Source organism: Haematobia irritans, chromosome 4, assembly GCF_050003625.1.
Source record: "Haematobia irritans isolate KBUSLIRL chromosome 4, ASM5000362v1, whole genome shotgun sequence".
NCBI lineage: Eukaryota > Metazoa > Arthropoda > Insecta > Diptera > Muscidae > Haematobia > Haematobia irritans.
The window spans coordinates 192,536,652-192,554,157 of record NC_134400.1 but is presented as its reverse complement, the minus strand read 5'-3'; the positions used below and the strand labels follow the sequence as shown (position 1 = coordinate 192,554,157).

The 17,506-nt window shown below is 38.4% G+C and overlaps 1 protein-coding gene across 1 annotated transcript in view; it reads right to left on the bottom strand.

The window, feature by feature from the left end:
• The window catches only part of LOC142236924 (uncharacterized), a 329,520-nt gene that overhangs the window by 250,993 nt on the left and 61,021 nt on the right, over nucleotides 1–17,506 (bottom strand). Inside the window, exon 2 of the mRNA XM_075308213.1 lies at nucleotides 1,793–1,816. The gene's annotated coding sequence lies outside the window, so the exon portion shown is untranslated. The remainder of the gene's footprint in view (nucleotides 1–1,792; nucleotides 1,817–17,506) is intronic.

Sequence of the window (17,506 nt, the reverse complement as noted above, 5' to 3'; positions counted from 1 at the left end):
CACATAAATTTACGTACCCTTGAGGTTTTTACCTTATAACTAAACATGTTTCTTGTTGTTGTTTATAATCCAGACTAAAAAAATCTTCTTGACAATTGACAAATACTTTGTTTTTCAAATTAATTTACAAAATCTGAAGCATATATATGCATATTTTATTATATTTTATTAATTAAAGAAAATACAATTTCTTAAACCGTATGTAAACTTGTGTAAGACTGTGTATATACTTTATGGGGTCTTAGAGCAATATTTCGATGTGTTACAAACGGAACGACAAAGGTTATATACCCCCCATCCTATGGTGGACGTTATAAAAATTATACATGAGCAAGTAATAAGGATTTAAATTCGCTTGGAGAATAGTAAATTTTTCTGTCAAGAAAATTTGTTAAACAATGTAGTACATGTGGTCACAATCAGATATATTAATTTAAATTAATTAAAAATTTATTTCAATTTATCGTCGTTTAAAAAACTGGAAACTATATGACTTACTTAGAGATTTAAACGGTATTATTCATGTTGTGTATACAATATATGGATGCCTCAGATGTTTGAATAAAACTTTTATTTTGTTCCTAAATCTTTTTTTCAACTGTTGTATGAGTGACGATTTTTTGACGAATTCTTTGGGATGAATTGACGATTTTGACGAAAAATATTTTTAAAATTGATGATTTTCAGCCCAAAACAGTTGGCACCACTGATTTGTGTATTTATGACAAAGAGAGTGAGAGAGATTGGGAACCATCGTTGTTATTATTGTTACTGTTTTGTTATTGTTTTGATATCCAAAAAGTGTTTCTATGTCACAATGGAATTTTTCCCTAGAATTGAAGGACCCAAAAAAAACCAAAAAAAAAAAGTCATCGTAACCGAAATAAATTGTCGCTGACACTTTTTGTTTGTTATTGTTGTTATTTTTATTAAAAACAACAACGCCCACATAAAATTCTTCGGAGGGGGTGGGAGAAGGAAATAAAGGGAAATCTTCCTTACGTTCATTGCTTTATTGTTATTGCAAGGTATTCGATTATTGAACGTTGGTAGTTGTGACATTTTTGTTTTCTTCTGTATAGGGAGAGTAGCGGAGGGAGGGGGAGGGAGATTGTTGTTTTCCTTGGCAATAGCTGATTTCATATTACGTGGCTAGGTGTTAGCGAAAAAAGGAAGGCATTGAGGACGAAGGTATAAATTCTAACACTGGCAAAGATGGTGATGATGATTGCAACCAGGGATTACCTTTCTTTCATTGACATTTGATTACCCATAGAATGTGCTTCAGCATTTTTGCGTTATTTCTTCGAAAATTGATAAATATTTTTACAGCGAATAGGTGTCACTTTAGTTAGCTACATTGTTATGGCACTTTTGTATTTTTCCAAAAGTGGGGACGCAATTCCTTTTGAAGTTTGTCGTTTTTAGGGGAAGGCTTTGGGCTGACGCTGACACAAAGGGGGAAACATTTGAAGTGTATTTGCTTAAGATAAGTGAATTTGAGGGTTAAGATAAGCTTGTGGTGTTGTTGCTATTCTTTCAACTCAGCCTACTCAATGTCGTATCATCGAATATTGGTATGTTGGAATGTTTTTCAAATATCTTTCAAATGAAATTAATGTTCAATGACATGCCGATTTAGACAATGGTACTTAGTGACAGTTTAAATAAGTGAGCGCGGAATACAAAAAATAAAATAAAATAAAATAAAATTGAAATAATATTACAAGTTTTAACAATAGAAACAAAGCCGTCTAAAAAACGCATGTATTTATTTCAGTGTAATACTTACCAAATTATTAAAGTTAGTTTATCGCTGCAATGAAAGTGATAAGAAATTTGTTTAATTAAAATTATTTATTTACTTAATTGGATATAATCCTAGGGTAGTGGACATGAGTCATTTTTTGATGCAATTTCAAATATTGGAAAAATACCAAGTATATACGGCCGTTAGTTCGGCCAGACGGAATCTTATATACCCTCCACCACGGATTGCGTAGAAACTTCTACTAAAGACGGTCATCCACAATTAAATTACTTGGGTTGCGGCCGATGGCAAGGTATCTAAAAACTTCTTAACATCATTTTCTAAATTGTACATACAATTATGAACACGAGTCTACTAAAAATGGCAGATTTTTTTACTGTTTGGTAGATTGGTAGAATTCTTGATGTTTTGGAAAATTTTGCAATATATTCCTCTCCAACTGTGAAATGCTTCATAAATTTTACATCAATAGCAACTACTTATGCCAAGTTTCAAGTCGATAGCTTGTTTCGTTCGGAAGTAAGCGTGATTTCAACAGACGGACGGACGTGCTTAGATCGGCTCAGAATTTCACCACGACCCAGAGTATATATATATGTACTTTATGGGGTCTTAGAGCAATATTTCGATGTGTTGCAAACGGAATAACAAAGTTAATATACCCACCATCCTATGGTGGAGGGTATAAAAATAGTGGGGAAAGGTGACAACAGCCGGTAACCATAGAGTATACGTAATATTCTCTCAATTTCCCAAGTTTTTGTAAGGAGGACTTGGTACTAACTATTGGACAAATTTTCATAGATATTTTAATTAAAATATCTAAAACTGGTCAGGACCGACTATGTTATATTACACCCAGCACCATTTTGTGGGCCCAATTGCGTCCTACAAATTTCGCTTGTTTTGACAGTCACTTTTGCCTATTACTAAAATTCTTTTGCATCTAATTCCTTAAATATCATAAGCTTTTACGCTTTCCCAGTATAATAAAGGCACATTCAAAAGGAAATTTTAAACCAATAATGGCATGTCATCAGACACATGGAGAACATTAAAGTAATCGATTGGCAATATCGAGTTGGGTTCATTATTTATGAACATGTCATACCTTAAACACCTAATAAATTTATAATCAAAAATGTTCTTGATAAGCCTTTAGAAACTCATAAATTCTAGCATTGCCAGCCATAAGGAAGCAAGCGTTTGCTATTCACCAGAGTACCTTGAGGTGGAATGAAAATTGTATGGGAAATTTTACACCAAAAAATCACATTTGGAATTCTAGGTCTAAGATTGTTTCTGGAGCACTAAAATTGTTAGCTAATTTATGTGGGAACTGCGATATTTTCAGTGCAGGCCCGAAGCTCTCATTAAGAGAATATTATCAGGTTGCAGTACGGAATATTTGCAGCGAAAATCTCAATAATGGAGCTGTTGGGCTGGAGATCTCCGTGAGGGAAATATTGGTCCGAAGGTCTCAATTAAGGAAATTTTGGTTCGAAGGTCTCAGTATAAGAGCTGTAGGTCCGAAGGTTCCATTATCCCTAAAGATTTCAGTAAGGGAACTGAAGAACCGAAGTCTCAATAAGAGATAAAGGCCGAAGGTCTAATTGAGGGAATAATAGAACCGAAGGTTTCAGTACGGCACATTAGCACAAGGATATTAATAAGGGAACTACAGATCCAAAGGTCTCCATTAAGGTACGCTTGGTACGAAAGTCTGAGTGTAAGAACTGTAAGCCCGAAAGATTCATCGGTACTAAAGGTTTCAGTAAGGGAACATTAGTACCGAAATCTTAGTAAAAGATAATTGCCGAAGGTCTCATTGAGAGAATATTAGAACCGAAGGTTTCTGTACGGAACATAAGCACATAAGATCTCAATAAGGGAGCTATAGATCCAAAGGTCTCCATTAGGGAACGCTTGGTACGAAGGTCTCAGTGTAAGAACTGTAGGCCCGAAAGTTTCATTGGCGCTTAAGGTTTCAGTAAGGGAACATTACTACCAAAATCTTTGTAAAGGATAATTACCGAAGGTCTCATTGAGAGAATAAAAGAACCGAAGGTTTCTATACGGAACATAAGCACATAAGATCTCAATAAGGGAGCTATAGATCCAAAGGTCTCCATTAGGGAACGCTTGGTACGAAGGTCTCAGTGTAAGAACTGTAGGCCCGAAGTTGTCATTGGCGCTTAAGGTTTCAGTAAGGGATAATTAGTACCGAAATCTTAGTAAAGGATAATTGCCGAAGATCTCATTGAGAGAATATTAAAATCGAAGTTTTCAATACGGAACATTAGCACCACAGATTTCAATAAGGTAACTGTAGGTTTGAAGGTGTCAGTGAGGGAACTATAGATTCGACGGTCTCAATTAAGGAACAGTTGCTACGAAAATGTCAGTGTAGGAATTGTAGTTCCGAAGGTTTCAGTGCTGAGGGAATAGTAGCACCGAAGTCTCAATAAGGTATAAGAGCCGGAGGTCTCATTTAGAGAATATTAGAACTGAACGTTTCAGTATGGAACATTAGCACCGAATGTCTTTGCGTTAGACCTATCTCTCATTGAGAGAATAGGTTAGGTTAGGTTAGGTGGCAGCCCGATGTATCAGGCTCACTTAGACTATTCAGTCCATTGTGATACCACATTGGCGAACTTCTCTCTTATCACTGAGTGCTACCCGATTCCATGCTAAGCTCAATGACAAGGGACCTCATTTTTATAGCCGAGTCCGAACGGCGTTCCACACTGCAGTGAAACCACTTAGAGAAGCTTTGAAACCCTCAGAAATGTCACCAGCATTACTGAGGTGGGATAATCTACCGCTGGAAAACTTTTTGGTCGAAGCAAGAATCGAACCCACGACCTTGTGTATGCAAGGCGGGCATGCTAACCATTGCATCACGGTGGCTCATTGAGAGAATATTAGCGCTGAAGATATCAGTACGAGAACACCGTACGGTACAAAGGTCTCCATTAAGGAATGCTTGGTACAAAAGTCTGAGTGTAAGAACTGTAGGCCCGAAAGTTTCATCGGCACTGAAGGTTTCAGTAAGGGAACATTAGTACCGGAATCTTAGTAAAGGATATTTGCCGAAGGTTTCAATACGGAACATTAGCACCAAAGATTTCAATAAGGTAACTGTAGGTTTGAAGGTGTCAGTGAGGGAACTATAGGTTCGACGGTCTCAATTAAGGAACAGTTGCTACGAAAATCTCAGTGTAGGAATTGTAGTTCTGAAGGTTTCAGTGCTGAGGGAACAGTAGTACCGAAGTCTCAATAAAGGATAAGAGCCGGAGGTCTCATTGAGAGAATATTAGAACTGAACGTTTCAGTATGGAACATTAGCACCGAATGTCTTTGCGTTAGACCTATCTTTCATTGAGAGAATATTAGCACTGAAGATCTCAGTACGAGAAGAGTAGTACCAAAGAACACCGTACGGTACAAAGGTCTCCATTAAGGAATGCTTGGTACAAAAGTCCGAGTGTAAGAAGTGTAGGCCCGAAAGTTTCATCGGCACTGAAGGTTTCAGTAAGGGAACATTAGTACCGAAATCTTAGTAAAGGATGATTGCCGAAGGTCTCATTGAGAGAATATTAGAACCGAAGGTTTCTGTACGGAACATAAGCACCAAAGATTTCAATAAGGTAACTGTAGGTTTGAAGGTGGCAGTGAGGGAACTATAGGTTCGACGGCCCCAAGTAAGGAACAGTTGCTACGAAAATCTCAGTGTAGGAAATGTAGTTCCGTAGGTTTCAGTGCAGAGGGACAGTAGTACCGAAGTCTCAATAAGGGATAAGAGCCGGAGGTCTCATTGAGAGAATATTAGAACTGAACATTTCAGTATGGAACATTAGCACCGAATGTCTCAGCGTTAGACCTATCTCTCATTGAGAGAATATTAGCACTGAAGATCTCAGTAAGAGAAGAGTAGTACCAAAGAACACCGTACGGCACAAGGATCTCCATTTGAGAACTGTAGGCCTGAACAATTCATTGACACTGAAGGCTTCAGTAAGAGAATAGTAATACCTAAGTCTCAGTAAAGGAACTGTAGGACCGAAGGTCTCATTGAGAAAATATTGGACCTTCGGTTTCAGTATGGAACATTAGGTCCGAAGGATGCTGCGTTAGACCTCTCTCTCTCGCATTGAGAGAAAATAAGCACAGAGGGTCTCAGTAAGTGAAGAGTAATACCGATGGTGTCCGAGTCTGAATTGAAGACTCGCAGTTCCCATTGGGAGAATATTAGCACTGAAGAGCTTAGTAAGATAACAGTGGTACCAAAGAGAACAGTACGGTACGAATGTCTCCGTTTGAGAACTATAGATCCGAAGGATTCATTGGCACTAAAGGCAGTAAAGGGAACAGTATGTTAGTTGTGAAGTCTCAATAAGGTCCGAAGGTCTTAAAGAGGGATATGCAGACCAGAAGGACTGCTTCAAGGAACTGTAGGTTCGAAGGTCTCTGCATGAGAATTCTTGGGCCGAAGTTCTTATTTAGAGAAAAAAATTGAAGGGGACAATAGCGCCGATTGTCCAAGGGTTAGATATCTACGTCATTACGAGAATATTGGAACTTAATGTATCAGTGTGTTAACTATGAGCTCGAAGATCTCATTTAACAGTAGTACCGATGGTCTCAGTGAGGGAATTTTAGATCCAAAGGTCTTAGTAAGGGGACTATAGGTCAGAACGTCTCAGTTAGCGACGAAGTCTCTGTAAAGCACCGAAGGTCTCTCTCATAAGTGGAGATCCGAAGGTCCGCACCGTGAGTGTGAAAACTGTAGGCTCGATAGCCTAAGTGTGGGAACTGTATGCTCAAAGATCTCAGCAAGGTAACTATAGTTCCAAACGAAGTGCTTAATACGCACACATAATTTCAATACCGAAATTAAAAAAGAATGATGGACACCAATCGAAATTGTATTTCAGTATTGGTTAGAGAGGACATAGTGGGCAGTCGCGTATTCTAAAGTAAATTACTCAGATTCTATTTGAACTAACAAACAAATTGTGTGCGTGAAAGAGATGTTTTCGTAACTATGTCCAGATGACGTTTCACTTAGAAAAACTCAGAAATGTCGCCAGCATTAGTGAGAGATCATAATCCAAAGATGACAAATTTTTAGGCATTTAAATGTAACTGTGATTGAACCCATCATACGTAAAAGGAAGGGGAAAGGTAGCAGATATTTTCAAGCACATAAAACTGTCAAAGTTCGCAAAGAAATATCTGGTTTGGCAAGCCATCTGTACCTGTGGCTTGAAAAGCAGCATTTTCATAGCTTCTGGGACTGTCAACCAAGAAATTTACGTGAAAGAGTGTTTGAATAAACGTCTGCTGCCTTTCCTGAAGAAACACGGTTGTTCCGTACTGTTTTGGCAGGATTTGGCATCTTGCCATTACGGTAAAAAGGCCATGGAGTGGTACACCGCCAACAATGTGCAGGTGGTTCCCAAGGACAAGAACCCTCCCAACACGCCAGAGCTCCGCCCAATTGAGAAATACTGGGCTATTGTCAAGCGGAACCTAAAGAAGACAAAAAAAAAAACTGCTAAGGAGGAGCAGCAGTTCAAGGCAAACTGGCTTTCTGCGGCGAAGAAGGTGGACAAGGTGGCTGTACCAAATCTGATGGCAGGTGTCAAGCGTGAGGCCCGGCAATTCGGATTTGGAAAAGCGAAAGCCTAACTGAGTATTTTTCCTGAATTTTATACTAATTGAACTTGAAAAAGAAATTTAATTTGATTTTTTAAATAAACGATTTCACCGATTTACACGCGTTTTCCCTTGACCAAATTTTGACCGTATCACCCTTTATGGCAATAAAATTTTGGTAGATTATTTTTGGCTCAAGTGGCAATCGCGATTTTTCTGTGATTGGAGATCGGTTTATTTGGGGGCTACATATAATATAGATCGATACGGACCAATTTTGGCATGGTTGTTATCGGCCATACACTAGCGAAATGTACCAAATTTCAACCGGATCTGATGAAATTTGCTTCTCTTAGAGGCCCCGCAAGTCAAATCTGGGGATCGGTTTATATGGGGGCTATATATAATTATGAACCGATGTGGACCAATTTTTGCATGGTTGGTAGAGACTATATACCAACACCATGTTCCAAATTACAGCGGAATCGAAATATGCTTCTCTTAGAGGCTCCGCAAGCCAAATCTGGGGTTCCGTTTATATGGGGGCTATACGTAAAAGTGAACCGATATGGCCCATTTGCGATACCATCCGACCTACATCAATAACAACTACTTATGCCAAGTTTCAAGTCGATAGCTTGAAATTTGCTTCTCTTAGAGGTCCGCAAGCCAAATCTGGGGATCGGTTTATATTGGGGCTACATATAATCATAAACCGATGAGGACCAATTTTTGCACGTTTGTTAAAGACCATATGCTAACCCCATGTACAAAATTTCAGCCGGATCGGATGAAATATACTTTACTTAGAGGCTCCGCAAGCCAAATCTGGGGGTCCGTTTATATGGGGGCTTTACGTAAAAGTGAACCGATATGGCCCATTTGCAATACCATCCGACCTACATCAATAACAACTACTTGTGCCAAGTTTCAAGTCGATAGCTTATTTCGTTCGGTAGTTAGCGTGATTTCAACAGACGGACTGAAATGCTCAGATCGACTCAGAATTTCACCACGACCCAGAATATATATACTTTATGGGGTCTTAGAGCAATATTTCGATGTGTTACAAACGGAATGACAAAGTTAATATACCCCCCATCCTATGGTGGAGGGTATAAAAATAGTGGGGAAAGGTGGCAACAGCCGGTAACCATAGAGTATAAGTAATATTCTGTCAATTTCCCAATTTTTTGTAAGGAGGACTTGATACTAACTATTGGACAAACGTTCATAGATATTTTAATTAAAATATCTAAAACTGGGCAGGACCGACTATATTACACCCACCGTTTTGTGGATCCTAAAAATTTCGCTTGTTTTGACAGTCACTTTTGCCTATTACTAAAATTCTTTTGCATCTAATTCCTTAAATATCATAAGCTTTTACGCTTTCCCAGTATAATAATGGCACATTCAAAAGGAAATTTTAAACCAATAATGGCATGTCATCAGACACATGGAGAACATTAAAGTAAGCGATTGGCAATATCGAGTTGGGTTCATTATTTATGAACATGTCATACCTTAAACACCTAATAAATTTATAATCAAAAATGTTCTTGATAAGCCTTTAGAAACTCATAAATTCTAGCATTGCCAGTCATAAGGAAGCAAGCGTTTGCTATTCACCAGAGTACCTTGAGGTGGAATGAAAATTGTATGGGAAATTTTACACCAAAAAATCACATTTGGAATTCTAGGTCTAAGATTGTTTCTGGAGCACTAAAATTGTTAGCTAATTTATGTGGGAACTGCGATATTTTCAGTGCAGACCCGAAGCTCTCATTAAGAGAATATTATCAGGTTGCAGTACGGAATATTTGCAGCGAAAATCTCAATAATGGAGCTGTTGGGCTGGAGATCTCCGTGAGGGAAATATTGGTCCGAAAGTCTCAATTAAGGAAATTTTGGTTCGAAGGTCTCAGTATAAGAGCTGTAGGTCCGAAGAATTCATTATCCCTAAAGATTTCAGTAAGGGAACTGAAGAACCGAAGTCTCAATAAGAGATAAAGGCCGAAGGTCTAATTGAGGGAATAATAGAACCGAAGGTTTCAGTACGGCACATTAGCACAAGGATCTTAATAAGGGAACTACAGATCCAAAGGTCTCCATTAAGGTACGCTTGGTACGAAAGTCTGAGTGTAAGAACTGTAAGCCCGAAAGATTCATCGGTACTAAAGGTTTCAGTAAGGGAACATTAGTACCGAAATCTTAGTAAAAGATAATTGCCGAAGGTCTCATTGAGAGAATATTAGAACCGAAGGTTTCTGTACGGAACATAAGCACATAAGATCTCAATAAGGGATCTATAGATCCAAAGGTATTAGAACCGAAAGTTTCTGTACGGAACATAAGCACATAAGATCCCAATAAGGGAGCTATAGATCCAAAGGTCTCCATTAGGGAACGCTTGGTACGAAGGTCTCAGTGTAAGAACTGTAGGCCCGAAGTTTTCATTGGCGCTTAAGGTTTCAGTAAGGGATCATTAGTACCGAAATCTTAGTAAAGGATAATTGCCGAAGATCTCATTGAGATTTCAATACGGAACATTAGCACCAAAGATTTCAATATGGTAACTGTAGGTTTGAAGGTGTCAGTGAGGGAACTATAGGTTCGACGGTCTCAATTAAGGAACAGTTGCTACGAAAATCTCAGCGTAGGAATTGTAGTTCCGAAAGTTTCAGTGCTGAGGGAACAGTAGTACCGAAGTCTCAATAAGGTATAAGAGCCGGAGGTCTCATTTAGAGAATATTAGAACTGAACGTTTCAGTATGGAACATTAGCACCGAATGTCTTTGCCTTAGACCTATGTCTCATTGAGAGAATAGGTTAGGTTAGGTTAGGTGGCAGCCCGATGTATCAGGCTCAGACTATTCAGTCCATTGTGATACCACATTGGCGAACTTCTCTCTTATCACTGAGTGCTACCCGATTCCATGCTAAGCTCAATGACAAGGGACCTCATTTTTATAGCCGAGTCCAAACGGCGTTCCACATTGCAGTGAAACCACTTAGAGAAGCTTTGAAACCCTCAGAAATGTCACCAGCATTACTGAGGTGGGATAATCCACCGCTGGAAAACTTTTTGGACGAAGCAAGAATCGAACCCACGACCTTGTGTATGCAAGGCGGGCATGCTAACCATTGCATCACGGTGGCTCATTGAGAGAATATTAGTGCTGAAGATATCAGTACGAGAAGAGTAGTACCAAAGAACACCGTACCGTACAAAGGTCTCCATTAAGGAATGCTTGGTACAAAAGTCTGAGTGTAAGAACTGTAGGCCCGAAAGTTTCATCGGCACTGAAGGTTTCAGTAAGGGAACATTAGTACCGGAATCTTAGTAAAGGATATTTGCCGAAGGTTTCAATACGGAACATTAGCACCAAAGATTTCAATAAGGTAACTGTTGGTTTGAAGGTGTCAGTGAGGGAACTATAGGTATGACGGTCTCAATTAAGGAACAGTTGCTACGAAAATCTCAGTGTAGGAATTGTAGTTCTGAAGGTTTCAGTGCTGAGGGAACAGTAGTACCGAAGTCTCAATAAAGGATAAGAGCCGGAGGTCTCATTGAGAGAATATTACACCTGAACGTTTCAGTATGGAACATTAGCACCGAATGTCTTTGCGTTAGACCTATCTTTCATTGAGAGAATATTAGCACTGAAGATCTCAGTACGAGAAGAGTAGTACCAAAGAACACCGTACGGTACAAAGGTCTCCATTAAGGAATGCTTGGTACAAAAGTCTGAGTGTAAGAACTGTAGGCCCGAAAGTTTCATCGGCACTGAAGGTTTCAGTAAGGGAACATTAGTACCGAAATCTTAGTAAAGGATGATTGCCGAAGGTCTCATTGAGAGAATATTAGAACCGAAGGTTTCTGTACGGAACATAAGCACCAAAGATTTCAATAAGGTAACTGTAGGTTTGAAGGTGGCAGTGAGGGAACTATAGGTTCGACGGCCTCAAGTAAGGAACAGTTGCTACGAAAATCTCAGTGTAGGAAATGTAGTTCCGTAGGTTTCAGTGCTGAGGGAACAGTAGTACCGAAGTCTCAATAAGGGATAAGAGCCGGAGGTCTCATTGAGAGAATATTAGAACTGAACATTTCAGTATGGAACATTAGCACCGAATGTCTCAGCGTTAGACCTATCTCTCATTGAGAGAATATTAGCACTGAAGATCTCAGTAAGAGAAGAGTAGTACCAAAGAACACCGTACGCCACAAGGATCTCAATTTGAGAACTGTAGGCCTGAACAATTCATTGACACTGAAGGCTTCAGTAAGGGAATAGTAATACCTAAGTCTCAGTAAAGAACTGTAGGGTCGAAGGTCTCATTGAGGAAATATTGGACCTTCGGTTTCAGTATGGAACATTAGGACCGAAGGATTCAGCGTTAGACCTCTCTCTCGCATTCAGAGAAAATAAGCACAGAGGGTCTCAGTAAGTGAAGAGTAGTACCGATGGTGTCCGAGTCTGAATTGAAGACTCGCAGTTCCCATTGAGAGAATATTAGCACTGAAGAGCTTAGTAAGATAACAGTGGTACCAAAGAGAACAGTACGGTACGATGGTCTCCGTTTGAGAACTATATATCCGAAGGATTCATTGGCACTAAATGCAGTAAAGGGAACAGTATGTTAGTTGTGAAGTCTCAATAAGGTCCGAAGGTCTTAAAGAGGGATGGCACACCAGAAGAACTGCTTCAAGGAACTGTAGGTTCGAAGGTCTCAGCATGAGAATTCTTGGGCCGAAGTTCTTATTTAGAGAAAAACACTGAAGGGGACAATAGCGCCGATTGTCCAAGGGTTAGATATCTATGTCATTACGAGAATATTAGAACTTAAGGTATCAGTGTGTAAACTATGAGCTCGAAGATCTCTTTGAACAGTAGTACCGATTGTCTCAGTGAGGGAATTTTAGGTCTAAAGGTCTTAGTAAGGGGACTATAGGTCAGAACGCCCCAGTTAGCGACGAAGTCTCTGTAAAGCACCGAAGGTCTCTCTCATAAGTGGAGATCCGAAGGTCCGCACCGTGAGTGTGAAAACTGTAGGCTCGATAGCCTAAGTGTGGGAACTGTATGCTCAAAGATCTCAGCAAGGTAACTATAGTTCCAAACGAAGTGCTTAATACGCACACATAATTTCAATACCGAAATTCAAAAAGAATGATGGACACCAATCGAAATTGTATTTCAGTATTGGTTAGAGAGGACATAGTGGGCAGTCGCGTATTCTAAAGTAAATTACTCAGATTCTATTTGAACAAACAAACTATGTCCAGATGACGTTTCACTTAGAAAAACTCAGAAATGTTGCCAGCATTAGTGAGATACCATAATCCAAAGATGACAAATTTTTAGGCATTTAAATGTAACTCTGATTGAACCCATCACACTTTGTATGCAATTTAGGCATGCTAACCATTGTGCCACCATGGGTCCCCGTAAATAATACAGGTGAATATTCATGAGCCAAGAGAATTTTAGTGTCTTAGGAGATTTTTCATAATCCGTTAGATTGGTCGTCAGAGAGGTCATTAACTTGCGTGCATGAGTGCCTGTTTCGATCATTAGTATGCGAGAGTATGAATTTCCCGCTCTTGAGTGTGTGTGTGTGGGAGTCTCTAAAACGTTTTCGAGAGAGATTGTGAATACGGATCAGTGCTAGTGAAAAATTGAGTGAAGTAGATTTTGGAAAAAAGTGGAGTAGATTGAACAAGTATATACGGCCGTAAGTTCGGCCAGGCCGAAGCTTATGTACCCTCCATCATGGATTGCGTAAAAACTTCATCTAAGCACTGCCATCCACAATCGAATTACTTAAGTTGTGGTAACGCTTGCCGATGGCAAGGTATCTTAAAACCTCCTAACACCATCTTCTAAATTGTATGTAAGTCCATACGTGGTATATATTAAATCAAAAAAGATCGATCCAATACGTATATAATTCAGTTTGACAAAGTAGACATAAAATTTTAACAAAATTTTCTACAGAAATAAAATTTTAACAAAATTTTCTCTAGAAATAAAATTTTGACAAAATATTCTATAGAAATAAAATTTTGGTAGATTATTTTTGGCTCTAGTGGCAACCATGATTATGAGCCGATATGGACCAATTTTTGTGTGATTGGACCAATTTTGGTATGGTTGTTAGCGACCATATACTAACACCACGTGCCTAATTTGAACCGGATCGGATGAATTTTGCTCCTCCAAGAGGCTCCGGAGGTCAAATTTGGAGAATGTTTTATATGGGGGCTATATATAATTATGGACCGATATGGACCAATTCTGGCACGGTTGTTAAAGATCATATACTAACACCATGTTCCAAATTACAATCGGATTGGATGAAATTTGCTTCTCTTGGAGACTTCGCATGCCAAATCTGGGGATCGGTTTATATGGGGGCTATATATAATTATGAACCGATGTGGACCAATTTTTGCATGGTTGTTAGGGTTCGATTCCTGCTTCGACCGAACACCAAACAGTTTTTCAGGGGTGGATTATCCCACCTCAGTAATGCTGGTGACATTTCTGAGGGTTTCAAAGCTTCTCTAAGTGGTTTCACTGCAATGTGGAACGCCGTTCGGACTCGGCTATAAAAAGGAGGTCCCTTGTCATTGAGCTTAACATGGAATCGGGCAGCACTCAGTGATAAGAGAGAAGTTCACCAATGTGGTATCACAATGGACTGAATAGTCTAAGTGAGCCTGATACATCGGGCTGCCACCTAACCTAACCTAACCTAACCTAGGGACCATATACCAATATCATGTACCAAATTTCAGGCGGAACGGATGAAATTTGCTTCCCTTTGAGGCTCCGCAAACCAAATCTGGGGATCGGTTTATATGGGCGCCATATATAATTATGGACCGATGTGGACCAATTTTTGCATGGTTGTTAGAGACCATATACCAACATCATGTACCAAATTTCAGCCGGATCGGATGAAATTTGCTTCTCTTTTAGGCTCCGCAAGCCAAATCTGGGGATCAGTTTATATGGGGGCTATATATAATTATGGACCGATGTGGACCAATTTTTGCATGATTGTTAGAGACCATATACCAACACCATGTACCCAATTTCAGCCGGATCGGATGAAATTTGCTTCTCTTTTAGGCTCCGCAAGACAAATCTGGGGATCGGTTTATATGGGGGCTATATATAATTATGGACCGATATGGACCAATTTTTGCGCGGTTGTTAGAGACCATATACTAACACCATATACAAAATTTCAGCCGGATCGGATGAAATATGATTCTGTTAGAGGCTCCACAAGCCAAATCTGAGGGTCCCTTTATATGGGGGCTATACGTAAAAGTGGACCGATATGGCCCATTTTCAATACCATCCGACCTACATCGATAACAACTACTTGTGCCAAGTTTCAAGTCGATAGCTTGTTTCGTTCGGAAGTTAGCGTGATTTCAACAGACGGACGGACGGACGGACGGACATGCTTAGATCGACTCAGAATTTCACCACGAACCAGAATATATATACTTTATGGAGTCTTAGAGCAATATTTCGATGTGTTACAAACGGAATGACAAAGTTAATATACCCCCATCCTATGATGGAGGGTATAATAAAATTGAAGTAGCATACATTTTTGAAAACAAAACAATAGAATTCATTTTATTAAACCCTCCGCCATAGGATGGGGGTATATTAACTTTGTCATTCCGTTTGTAACACATCGAAATATTGCTCTAAGACCCCATAAAGTATATATATTATGGGTCGTGGTGAAATTCTGAGTCGATCTGAGCATGTACGTCCGTCTGTTGAAATCACTCTAACTTCCGAACGAAACAAGCTATCGACTTGAAACTTGGCACAAGTAGTTGTTATTGATGTAGGTCAGATGGCATTGCAAATAGGCCATATCGGTCCACTTTTACGTATAGCCCCCATATAAACGGAACCCCAAATTTGGCTTGCGGGGACTCTAAGTGAAGCAAATTTCATCCGATCCAGCTGAAATTTGGTACATGGTTTCAGCATATGATCTCTAACAACCATGCAAAAATTGGTCCACATCGGTCCATAATTATATATAGCCCCCATATAAACTGATCCCCCGATTTGGTTTGCGGAGCCCCTAAGAGAACCAAATTTCATTCGATCCGTCTGAAATTTGGTACATGGTGTAAGTACGTGGTCTATGCAAAAATTGGTCCACATCGGTTAATAATTCAATGATTAAAACCGCTATGTTCATAGTAATTAAAGGAATAGGAAAAACAATTAGGTAATATGGGGAAAAATTTAAAAATTTGAAGCAGAACAAAAAGTGAAGCAGATTTTTGGAAGAAGGAGTGACGAAGTAAATTTTGTGAAAATGAAGCAAAATACTTCGATTAAAGTAGTAGCGGCAGCACTAATACGGATTTTTAATTCGTGAGTGTGAGTGAGCTTGATTCATACAAAAAATATTGAACATCTTTGACATTTTGGAGAGGAGAGCTTTATTTCAAAATGTTTGGTGGTCTGGTATTGCTCACTCGTCTTGGCATAATTCCCTAAAATATTTATAACTTTCAATATATATTTTTTGATATAGTTCTTTTTGGGGAATAACCATTTTCTAAAATATTTATAGACCCTCTATATATTTTTGTGTTGGTCCTCCTTAATGTCCATTATCATCATGGTTTCACGCAAAGGATTACTCTTTGTGATGTTTCAGTGGGAAGGCTAATATTATAGCTTTCTTTTGTATGCATGCACACAAGCATCATTTCTGTACGTGGGAGCTTCATTTTCAAAGATGTTTCGCTGTTGTCTCCTTTATTTCTCTCTCTCTCTCTCTCTCTCTCTTGGCGTAGAAGTTTTATTCTTATTTACCATAAATTATGTTACCTTATTTGGTTCTTTTTTTATTCCCATTATTATTTATGCATACCCATGTATGCTGCCTTTATGTTTGTACTACATATGTGACACCCTAATGCATCCACCACCACCACCAATCACGGTAATATTTATGAACTCCTCGGTGTCCTCATATTCATTCACATGCCTTCAATTTCTTATGATTCTTTTTATGTTTGAAAAGACTGAGGGTGAGAGGGAGAGAAAAGAGGAGAGCCATCTTACGAAGGTCATATTAGGTGCTACACTAGTTTACATTAATGTTGATAATGTATCAATATATATATATATCTATCATCACAACATAGGGAGAGAGTAAAGAGAACAACATTGAGAGGATATTTCTAGAGAGTCATGTTATTAGCTGATAAAGAACAAAAATCTCAATAATTAGTTGATATTTGGATTTTTAGACTTATGGTAGAAACCATTAAAACAATTTCAACAAATTTATAACAAAAAAAACAAAACATTTAATTTGATCAAAAAAATAATATATTTGAAATACAAAATGCCTTTCTTTGTAGTAAGTAACATGCAGTCTTTTCCCTTAAATATTTGTTATATGCTCATATATGCTCTCTTTGAGCAGACCAGTGTAAATATCATTATGTCTAATGTCAGTCCATGTTAAGACCATAGAGTAAAACATATCACGCTACAGTTGATAAGAGCTTTTATTTTCTATGTCAAAATGGTTTCCTCTGGATATTCTTCATATATTCAGACATGTAAAATTTTTGTATGGACACGTAAAAACCATTTAGTTTTATGACTCCATTCCTCCTAAGCTTCAATACTTAAGGAACTAGAAGGAAATTTCATATCTCGAAATATCAAAAAAACAAAGAGATATTGAGAGCCAATTGAAGGGCACTCATGTAATAAAGCTTTGAGAATTAATTAACACAAATTGCCTATACTAATATTAGGCCACATAAAGTATGTGTAGATATTTTCTTTTCGTTTTGTCTGAATTAATTTTCCGACACAGAAAATAAAAATGAGCACTGATGATGATAAATATATACGAGTAATATCATATAAGAAGCTTAAAATTTTGTCAAAATTTTATTTCTATAGAAAATTTTGTCTAAATTTTATTTCTATAGAAAATTTTGTCGCAATTTTATATCTATAGAAAATTTTGTCAAAAATTTATTTCTATAGA